This window comes from Clytia hemisphaerica, unplaced genomic scaffold, assembly GCF_902728285.1.
Source record: "Clytia hemisphaerica strain Z4C2 unplaced genomic scaffold, Clytia hemisphaerica genome assembly, whole genome shotgun sequence".
Classification (NCBI taxonomy): Eukaryota; Metazoa; Cnidaria; class Hydrozoa; order Leptothecata; family Clytiidae; genus Clytia; species Clytia hemisphaerica.
In genome coordinates, this window is record NW_027103633.1 from 1091710 (window position 1) to 1099943 (window position 8234).

Consider the following 8234-nt stretch of genomic DNA (forward strand, 5'->3'; position numbering starts at 1 on the left):
TAAAGAAAAAGGTCACAACCCATATCTGAAAATGCGTATATCTCGAGATATTAAGGAAATAAGGCATAATGACGTCATGAATGATGACGTCATCGAAAAATGAAAAATTGTCAAAATTTAAATTTTTTTGGCTCATTCGAGAGAAAACCTTCCAGGGAACAAAAAATATTACTACAAAAAAGTTTGAAAATAATTTAAAGAAAGTATATTAGCCAAAATTGGTATTTTTGGCCCAGCGCGGTTAGCGTAAGGGCCTTTCATTTGCACTGTGCCCGCTGTAAGTAACTCGCATGGTAGACGCAGCTCGTTTCATTATTTGAGGAAAACAAAGATTACAGGCTAATCATCAATTCTTTGCCGCGGAAAGTCATGTGATATACCAACCAATCACTATGGTTTAACTCACTAAAAGAATTTATTCAGCGATAAGAGAATGTTAATCTTTAGTAAGTGTGATCTAATTCTGCTCAAACTTTTATGGAACTAATGGATTCTGTCTTGTTTTCATCTTTGACGTTTGACTGCTTCAGACACACGTTTTTTTACCAGTTGTAACTATCCATATCATTATTGATGCTGAAAGTAGTTTTTCCTGCTGATCCTGTGGGTATTTATTACAAATAGTGCAAATACAAACATCCATATCATTTGGTGCTGACTGTAGTTTCTTGCTCAATCGCGAATCTGCTCCCTGCTATCATCATATACATTTCTTTCAAAAGGTAATTAATTAAATCATTGAGACATTTTTTTAATATAGGCGACTATCAAAAATATGTTCTGTTTGTGTCAGCAGACCGACCAAGAAATTGCCAGACAAAGATTCCAAGTCTGACAAGTCGGAAAATTGTTACAATTTTTCATCGAGCGAGCGAATTTACTAGTAAATTCACGCGAAAGTCCGGTGTACAATGAGAATTTTGTTTATCATTGGACAATGTCTACTCTGGACTTAAGGAAGTGGGATGTCTGGTGTCGGAGAAGGATATTTTTTCCCACCGGACAATCATAACACCGGACATGACCAGTCCGGTGCGTCCGGTGTTTCTTAATTTTTTGTTTCATAAATGTCCGGCGTTCAAAATTCCCTGTATGGAACAGCGGCCTGACACCGGACTTATTGCGTCCAGTGTAGCGAAAGGATACTTTTTGCCACCAGACAAAAACACCGGACAGTCCGGTGCGTCGGCAGGGTCCTATTTACTACCGTCATCCTCTACATCATTTACGGTCCAGTTACAACAATCACACCACCATCTTCAAGACTTCGCTATGGTCGCAAAAGAATAATAAAGAAATGGCGGCTTCAAAAAAACCGTGCACACCAAATTATGGGGTTATCCTGCTGTGTTGCAGCGAAAATATATTCAATTCAATTCAATTCAATTCAATTGCCAAATAAACTGGAATACAAATACCATTTTAGAAAAATGGACGGTTTCCACATCCATACAAATCCCCACTGCTTTGGGGCCATCCATATAGTACGTACGCAGTGAAGGGGGAGAGGGGGTTTAGCAAAAGCGTACATCTATTGTTTAAGTGACATCATTTCTATTGTTCTCTGCGTACAAACAAACAAGGGAGGAGGGGGTATCAAATTTTTGGAAAATCTTTGCGTACGTACTATATGGACGGCTATTTAAGCAAGTTTGAGAGCTTACAGAAACCAGTTCTTCGTTTCACTCTGTATGTAATCATGTAAATAAAACAATAACAAAATAACACTCTTGTGCGCTCTTAAAAAAGTAATAGCTGTGGTTTTGACGCGAACAGAACATATTTTTGATTACCGCCATACACCGAAACAATATATTTGGAATGGCTAACAAATAATAGTGTCTATTAAATAAACTGTGCAGCTCCCTTTTAATGTTGTTGCTTGGAGAACGTAGCAATGTTGGTCGGACCCCTCCACACTATTCCCGTAATTCCGGTTTTCAGTCTTTGCACTCCATCGCTTTTTAAAAGGGAGGTAAACAAACCCAATTTTGCTTGCTTTTCCTTAGGGAAGAGTGGTTTTTGGCCTTTTTGGCCTTTTTCTCAACTTCTATTGCATGGAATTTTTGAAAACTTCAGTATGCTTTTACTACCGGTCAGCAATGCTCAAAGAAAAAGATAACAATTTTTACGTTTGCTCTGAAAATAGTTTGTCTTACTTTAGTGTGTGATTAAAATGGCACAGTCTGAGACTAGATGGCATAATGTTTAATCTATTTCTGGTTTAAAACAATGGATGTAGTAATATTATGTATTAAAGAATACCAGAATGACCCTCTTTTAAGCGCTCCCTAAGCGCTGCACCTATAGATTTTTTTTCAAAATAAGCGCCACACCTAGAATCCGATGCAAAGCCGCGCTTATTAGAAAATCAAGAAAAATAAAGCTACGCTTATTAGGACATAGAAAAATGAAAAACACATGTTTTTACTCATATTCTAACTGTCATCAATTCGTTTAACAAAACGCATTAAATTTTTCTACTGAAACATAATCTTATAAAATATATTCCATTTTTTCTAGTGCTCACTCGAATAATTACTGACAAGAAAGAAATCCTATCTTGATTCCAATCCTTTACAGGTGAGTTGACTATGTTTTATTAACTGCAAGTTGTATTTAATTGAAGGGGAAGTCGAGTACATTTTAAATGGAAGAAATTTTTGTGGCATTCAATTTCGTGTGGTTGACAGACACCCAAAACCACAAAATTTCTTCCCTCTGATCAAAAACAAAAAATGGACGGGGTCTTTCTTTCTATTTACTGTAATAATTAAAACTTAAAATTGCATTTTAGGGCTGCTTAAAATAATTTGAAATTTTTGTTTTCTCTTTCGAATTTTGATTAAATGTGGATGGGGGGCTCCATTATAAAATTAACTTTGTGATGAAAAAATTTACACCCCTCCTATCTCGCTCTCTCTCTCTCTCTCTCTCTCTCTCTCTCTCTCGCCATGCTTCGAGTTATGACTATTTCCTAACTCAATGAATCTGTTTATGAAATAAGGTATCGAGTTATTTAACATTCCTAATGAAATAAAGTCGCCGAGTACATAACTTGATAAGTTAGTGTTTAAAATAAGTCATCGAGTTACACAACTCGATTTTCTTAACTTAAAGATAATAACTCCCCCTTTTTAGGAGAGAATAGCAATTCAATAAGAAATTGACGTTTCATATTTTCTTTTTCGTTTTAGGAATCAACGCCGAAACCACCGATCTGTCGGTGGAGTGCATACTACACAGCCAAACAGCCAAATCTTACTAAACTTAGCTTACTAATCTTACTAAACTCAATCAGCTTATTCGGTTAACAATACCGTTTTAAAATATACATTGAAGTTTCCTGGGAGTTTCCTGTGTCATTTTTTTTGTTCTTCCCTTCGCAAAGTAATCTTTAAGCAAAAAATCATGATATCGATCGAAGCTTATCGTAGTTCGATCGGCAACTTTAATGGAACTAGGCAATTTGACCTTCGTTCAATATATCGAGGTTTTAAGGTTGGCTCGTCACTTCCCAGTAAAGGGCTTTCTAGACTTCTTAAACCCTTCCCTTTTTTAGTAGAATCTTTCTAAAGTAAAAGCAAGTAGATCAGGGTTTTCGAATACTTTAAAGGAAGAAATTTTGGCGGAAAGAAAATTTGGCTTTTTTCCGCCATCCGCCAAATTAAATTCCCCCAAAATTAAACATTTTGAAAATATGATCTCTTTTAAGGTGTTTTTGCTATTTTTTCGCTGTTTTGACGCCATCTTAAGGTTAAATTTTTAAGCGACCGCTAAATTAGCCCGGGGTCCACTTACAGCTTTTTTATGGTCTTTTTGGCGCTGATAAGTGGCCCGGTAGTATATGGTAATATGCTTTTGCTTAGGCGGACTGTAAAACAGTCCGCCAGATTTTTGTTGTTTTTGGAAGGTAAAAACAGTACGAAGCAATGTTTTTATTTGAGCATAGGGCATTGTAAATCTGTTATTGATGTTTGTTTCTCATTTTTGATTACATCTTTCAACTCTAAGTAGTTTGTTTGTTATTTGGATTTTAAACATTCTCTTTCAAAATGGCGACCTTGCCAAACGCTCCTAGTCTACTTCACTGGACTCAGCGTCATAAAAAATTATCAAAAAGCTAAGTTCAGCCAGAAGTAGACTCTAGTCTACCGCTAAATTAAACTCCCGCCAAATTTAGTTTTTTCGTCCATCCGCCAAATTAAATTCCCTCTGAAAAAACTTTTTTGGCCATCCGCCAAATTAAATTCCCGCCAAAATTTCTACCTTTAAGGTAGTGTTTTTCAAAAAGTCGAAATAAACTGTAATCTGAGATGAAGGTGCGTCTTAGCTCCGAACCAGGTAGAAGAATGTGCATGCTAAAATCATTTTTTATAAAAAGGCTTTTAAGCGAGGATGTTTTCAGGTAGCAAACTTAACGGAGGAACAGAGCATTTAATTTTTGTAGAACGTTATTTTTTTCAAGGAGATAAAAAAAGCATTACTAATACATACGATGGAATAATTACAAGTAATACTAATAACTGTAAAATGAAAGATCTACACGTTTTTTTTTTTAAGAAACACACTTTTAAGAAACATGAGGCTCAGAATGTCTAAAAACTAAGAAACATGTAAGAAACATGCTGAGGCGGAGAATGAGAAAAAAACATTCTTTAATTCGTTTTTTTAAGAACCTTCCAATCCAGCCTTTTATAAGGCTGATTATGCCAAAAAGTTTAGAAACATGTAAGAAACATTTAAGGCTAAAAAGGCCGATTTCTTAAGAAACATTGAGGCTGCTTGGTAAAACTAGTTTCTTAAAAAAAAAAAACGTGTATGTTCTACAAAATAAAATTATTTCTTAAAAAAAAACTTCTATAGCTCTATTACAATAAACATTGCCTTACATTCTTATAAAAAACGTACCTATTGGAAACACCTAAAAACACGGAATTTGACCCATGTGCTGTTATTTCTATTAAAAAACAATATCTGAAATACTACAGATTATTCAGTGCCATCTACAAAACCTCTTAGAAGGCAGGGAGGCTGCGTACCAGAAATATACATTTTAACAATATAAATATGAAAAACTATGTTCGAGAGGCCTTGAAGTGTCACGGGAATAGGCCACTTGATGTCAGATTGATATTGTACATTCGATACAATGAAAGACGTCTTATGCTGGGCCGTAATGCCGCCAGGCTACTTGTTTATTTTTGCCTGTGGATGGAGCTTGGGGCATGCCCAGCCCAGCAGATTACAGGCAAAACTTAAAAATACCAATAGCCTCTTTTAAAATGATTTTCAAGCTTTTTCATAGTAATATTTTTTGTTCCCTGGAAGGTTTTCTCTCGAACGAGCCAAAAATTTTTGAATTTTGACAATTTTTCATTTTTCGATGACGTCATCATTTATGACGTCATTATGCCTTATTTCCTTAATATCTCGAGATATACGCACTTTCAGATATGGGTTGTGACCTTTTTCTTTACCAGTTTTTCATGCTCTTTCGAATGGAACAAAAATTATTTGAATTTGACGACTTTAATTTTTTGTTGCTATGGTAACCAATGACGTCATTTTCCATGGCAACAGGGGTGTTAGAATTTTGTAACCCAAGATTTTCTTGATCCTTGAGGGGTCAGGGCATCAGATCAAAAGTTTGTTTGCTTGTAACAAACCTGTGCACACGAGAAGCTTTTTTGATACATAAGCCCCTGCACTATATACTAAAAGTTCAAACCTAGTTGGCTAATACTAGAATATAAGGACCGTTTTGCGGATTTTATGCAGCATTTTGGTCAGAATAAGTACGTTACTTTTTAAATATATTTTCGGTGACCCAATCTAACGTTAGCATTGGCAAAACCCTTAATGTAGAAGACTGGAACTAGTATGAAACATGTTGGCCATAGTACCAAAAAGTGGAAAATAGTCTAAATATTGGGGAAATTAGCTCCGATCAATTATCATCTTTTACTTTAAAATAACAAGACAAAAAATGAAACTAACAAATCCAACCCACCGATTAAAAGAAATCGGAAATAAAATCTAAAGTGTGTTTCAAAAATTGGCAGTCCGCACATTTCGGTTAATTGCTCTTGAAGGAAAAGAAATATAATTAAAAGGTATACCTCGTTGAAAAAATAATTCTGAGTGGAAAAAATATAAGGCTTTTAAAATTTTCAAAGAATTCGAAAATGAAAAATGAAGAAAAAGAATATGAAGACTTTTTCTACTTGGGCCGATAATTCTATAGGCAAATTTAAGAATATTTTGAGCCTGATTCATTATCTTTTGTAAGCATCCTCGAAAATTTTATGTTAGGATAATAAGCATCCCTCAAGCATCTTTTCGGCCTTATTTAGCTTTCGACCTAAGCATCTCTGAGCCTGTTTTCGGATTTTTGTATGCTTATTAAAAAAAACATGTAGCTCCAACTGGGGTTCTAGGTCCCCCGCCAAATTTAGCCCCCCCCCCCACCTTTCAGAATGTTCAGGTCCCAGTTCATTAAACGATTATCTTCAAATTACATATCCCTCACAATGAGGATTACTTATCATCATAAAATCTAGTTTTATGACAACTGCTTTGACTACTTTGCAAAAGAAATATCAAGGATAACAGTTTTAAAAAATTTTGTAAAAAATTTTAAAGGTAACCCTTAGTTCTTAAATTGCTTTACAAATTTTTAGCAAGAATCAAGATCAAAGGCATACTGTATAAGATAGTTCTATACAAAGAACAAGTTTAGGTCCCTAACTCATGTATAAAACCTTTTAGGTTCCCCTAGATACAGAGTCCTCCCCCGTACCGTAGAATCGATACTTTTTTAGGTGTAACATGTTTGAATTTCCTGCTGTGCATTCAGATTTCTGACATCTTTCTTCGATCGAAGTAGGTCTATTTTACCCGTCTCTGCCCGTTTTTTGACCATTTTAACCAAAAAGCTTTTTCACAGGGAATTTAATTTGGCGGATCGGCAGAAAGATTAATTTGGCGGATGATGGGTTTCAAGGTTCAAAATTAAGGTGAAAATGTTTAAAATAGCCTCTTTTATGACTTAAATAGTGAAAAATTGAGCAAAATTTGAGAAAATTTTAATTTGACGGATACTTTATTTGGCCAAAACCGCCAAATTTTCTTCCCGCCAAAATTTCTTCCTTTCATCTACTTTGGAGGGCTGTAACTTTTGATCGAAGAAAGATATCAAAAATCCGATAACATATTTGAAATCAGCGAAGTTCAAAGTTAAAGAACATGTTTTAATATATTGACCAAGTAGAAAAATCTTCATTTTACATTTTCATTTTCGAATTCTTTGAAAATCTTTAAAGCCTGACTCTCTTCCACTCAGAATTATCTTTTCAACGAGGAATTACGAGCAATTAACCAGAATGACTCTCAATTTTTGAAAGAAAGTTTGCCTACATAATCAGTTAAAAATTTGTTAAAACAAAATATTAAAGCCCCTAGAAACTCCGAATGTACAAACTACGAGACATGGGTAGGTGTCGACTTTCGAAAACTTGATAAATGTAGTATTATCAATTGTAAAAGTGAGGCTTTTTACGAAAAATGGGGACATTAAGTCTAGCTCTTTTATTTAAAAATATAAATATTGGTTTTCAAGATTTAAAAAGACCTAGGTATCCCAATTATCACGGGAAAAAATGAAAAAAAATTCACCGCGACTTTTTAACGAATTCACGGTGAAAAGGTGCAATCTTTTAATAATCCACGATGAAAAGTTTAAATTTCGCCGTGAATTGCAGCTTTTCACTGCGAATTCACTAAAAAGTCGCGGTGGATTTTATTGATTTTTTCCTGTGTATATTTGTGGGTTTTCTGTCTATAAATAATATGAACAAGTAAAAATATAAAAAATATTGTTTCGATAAAATCTATTTTTATAAATTTGGGCTAAAATGCAGTGAACTGTTAAAAAATAAATAAAACAATAAATATAAAGACTAAACCTTCCAATTTGCAGTTTCAAAAAATGATCTTATAACATTACAAAGCTTAAAATTGCAAGGTACTTGCTAATTTTTACCTCTTTAGCCACCGAAAAAGTATGTAAAAGGACTGTCTCACTAATGGCGTCCGTCAAAAATTTATATGGGGGGAGGGGTTCCAGACCCCGAGGAAACTACGTATTAGATTAATTTGAAGTCAATCAAAAGTAAACCTTGTCATCGAATTTATAGAAAATAGCTAATTCTAGCTCGAAATATCTGCACAAC

At 34.6% G+C, this 8234-nt stretch overlaps 1 long non-coding RNA gene across 1 annotated transcript; it reads left to right on the forward strand.

The window, feature by feature from the left end:
• The first annotated feature begins 460 nt into the window (after positions 1–460).
• Positions 461–3244, forward strand: LOC136802653 (uncharacterized). The gene is made up of 3 exons (XR_010846030.1): positions 461–722; positions 2524–2583; positions 3198–3244. It is a non-coding gene; the product is annotated as an uncharacterized lncRNA (long non-coding RNA).
• The last annotated feature ends 4990 nt before the right edge of the window (positions 3245–8234 follow it).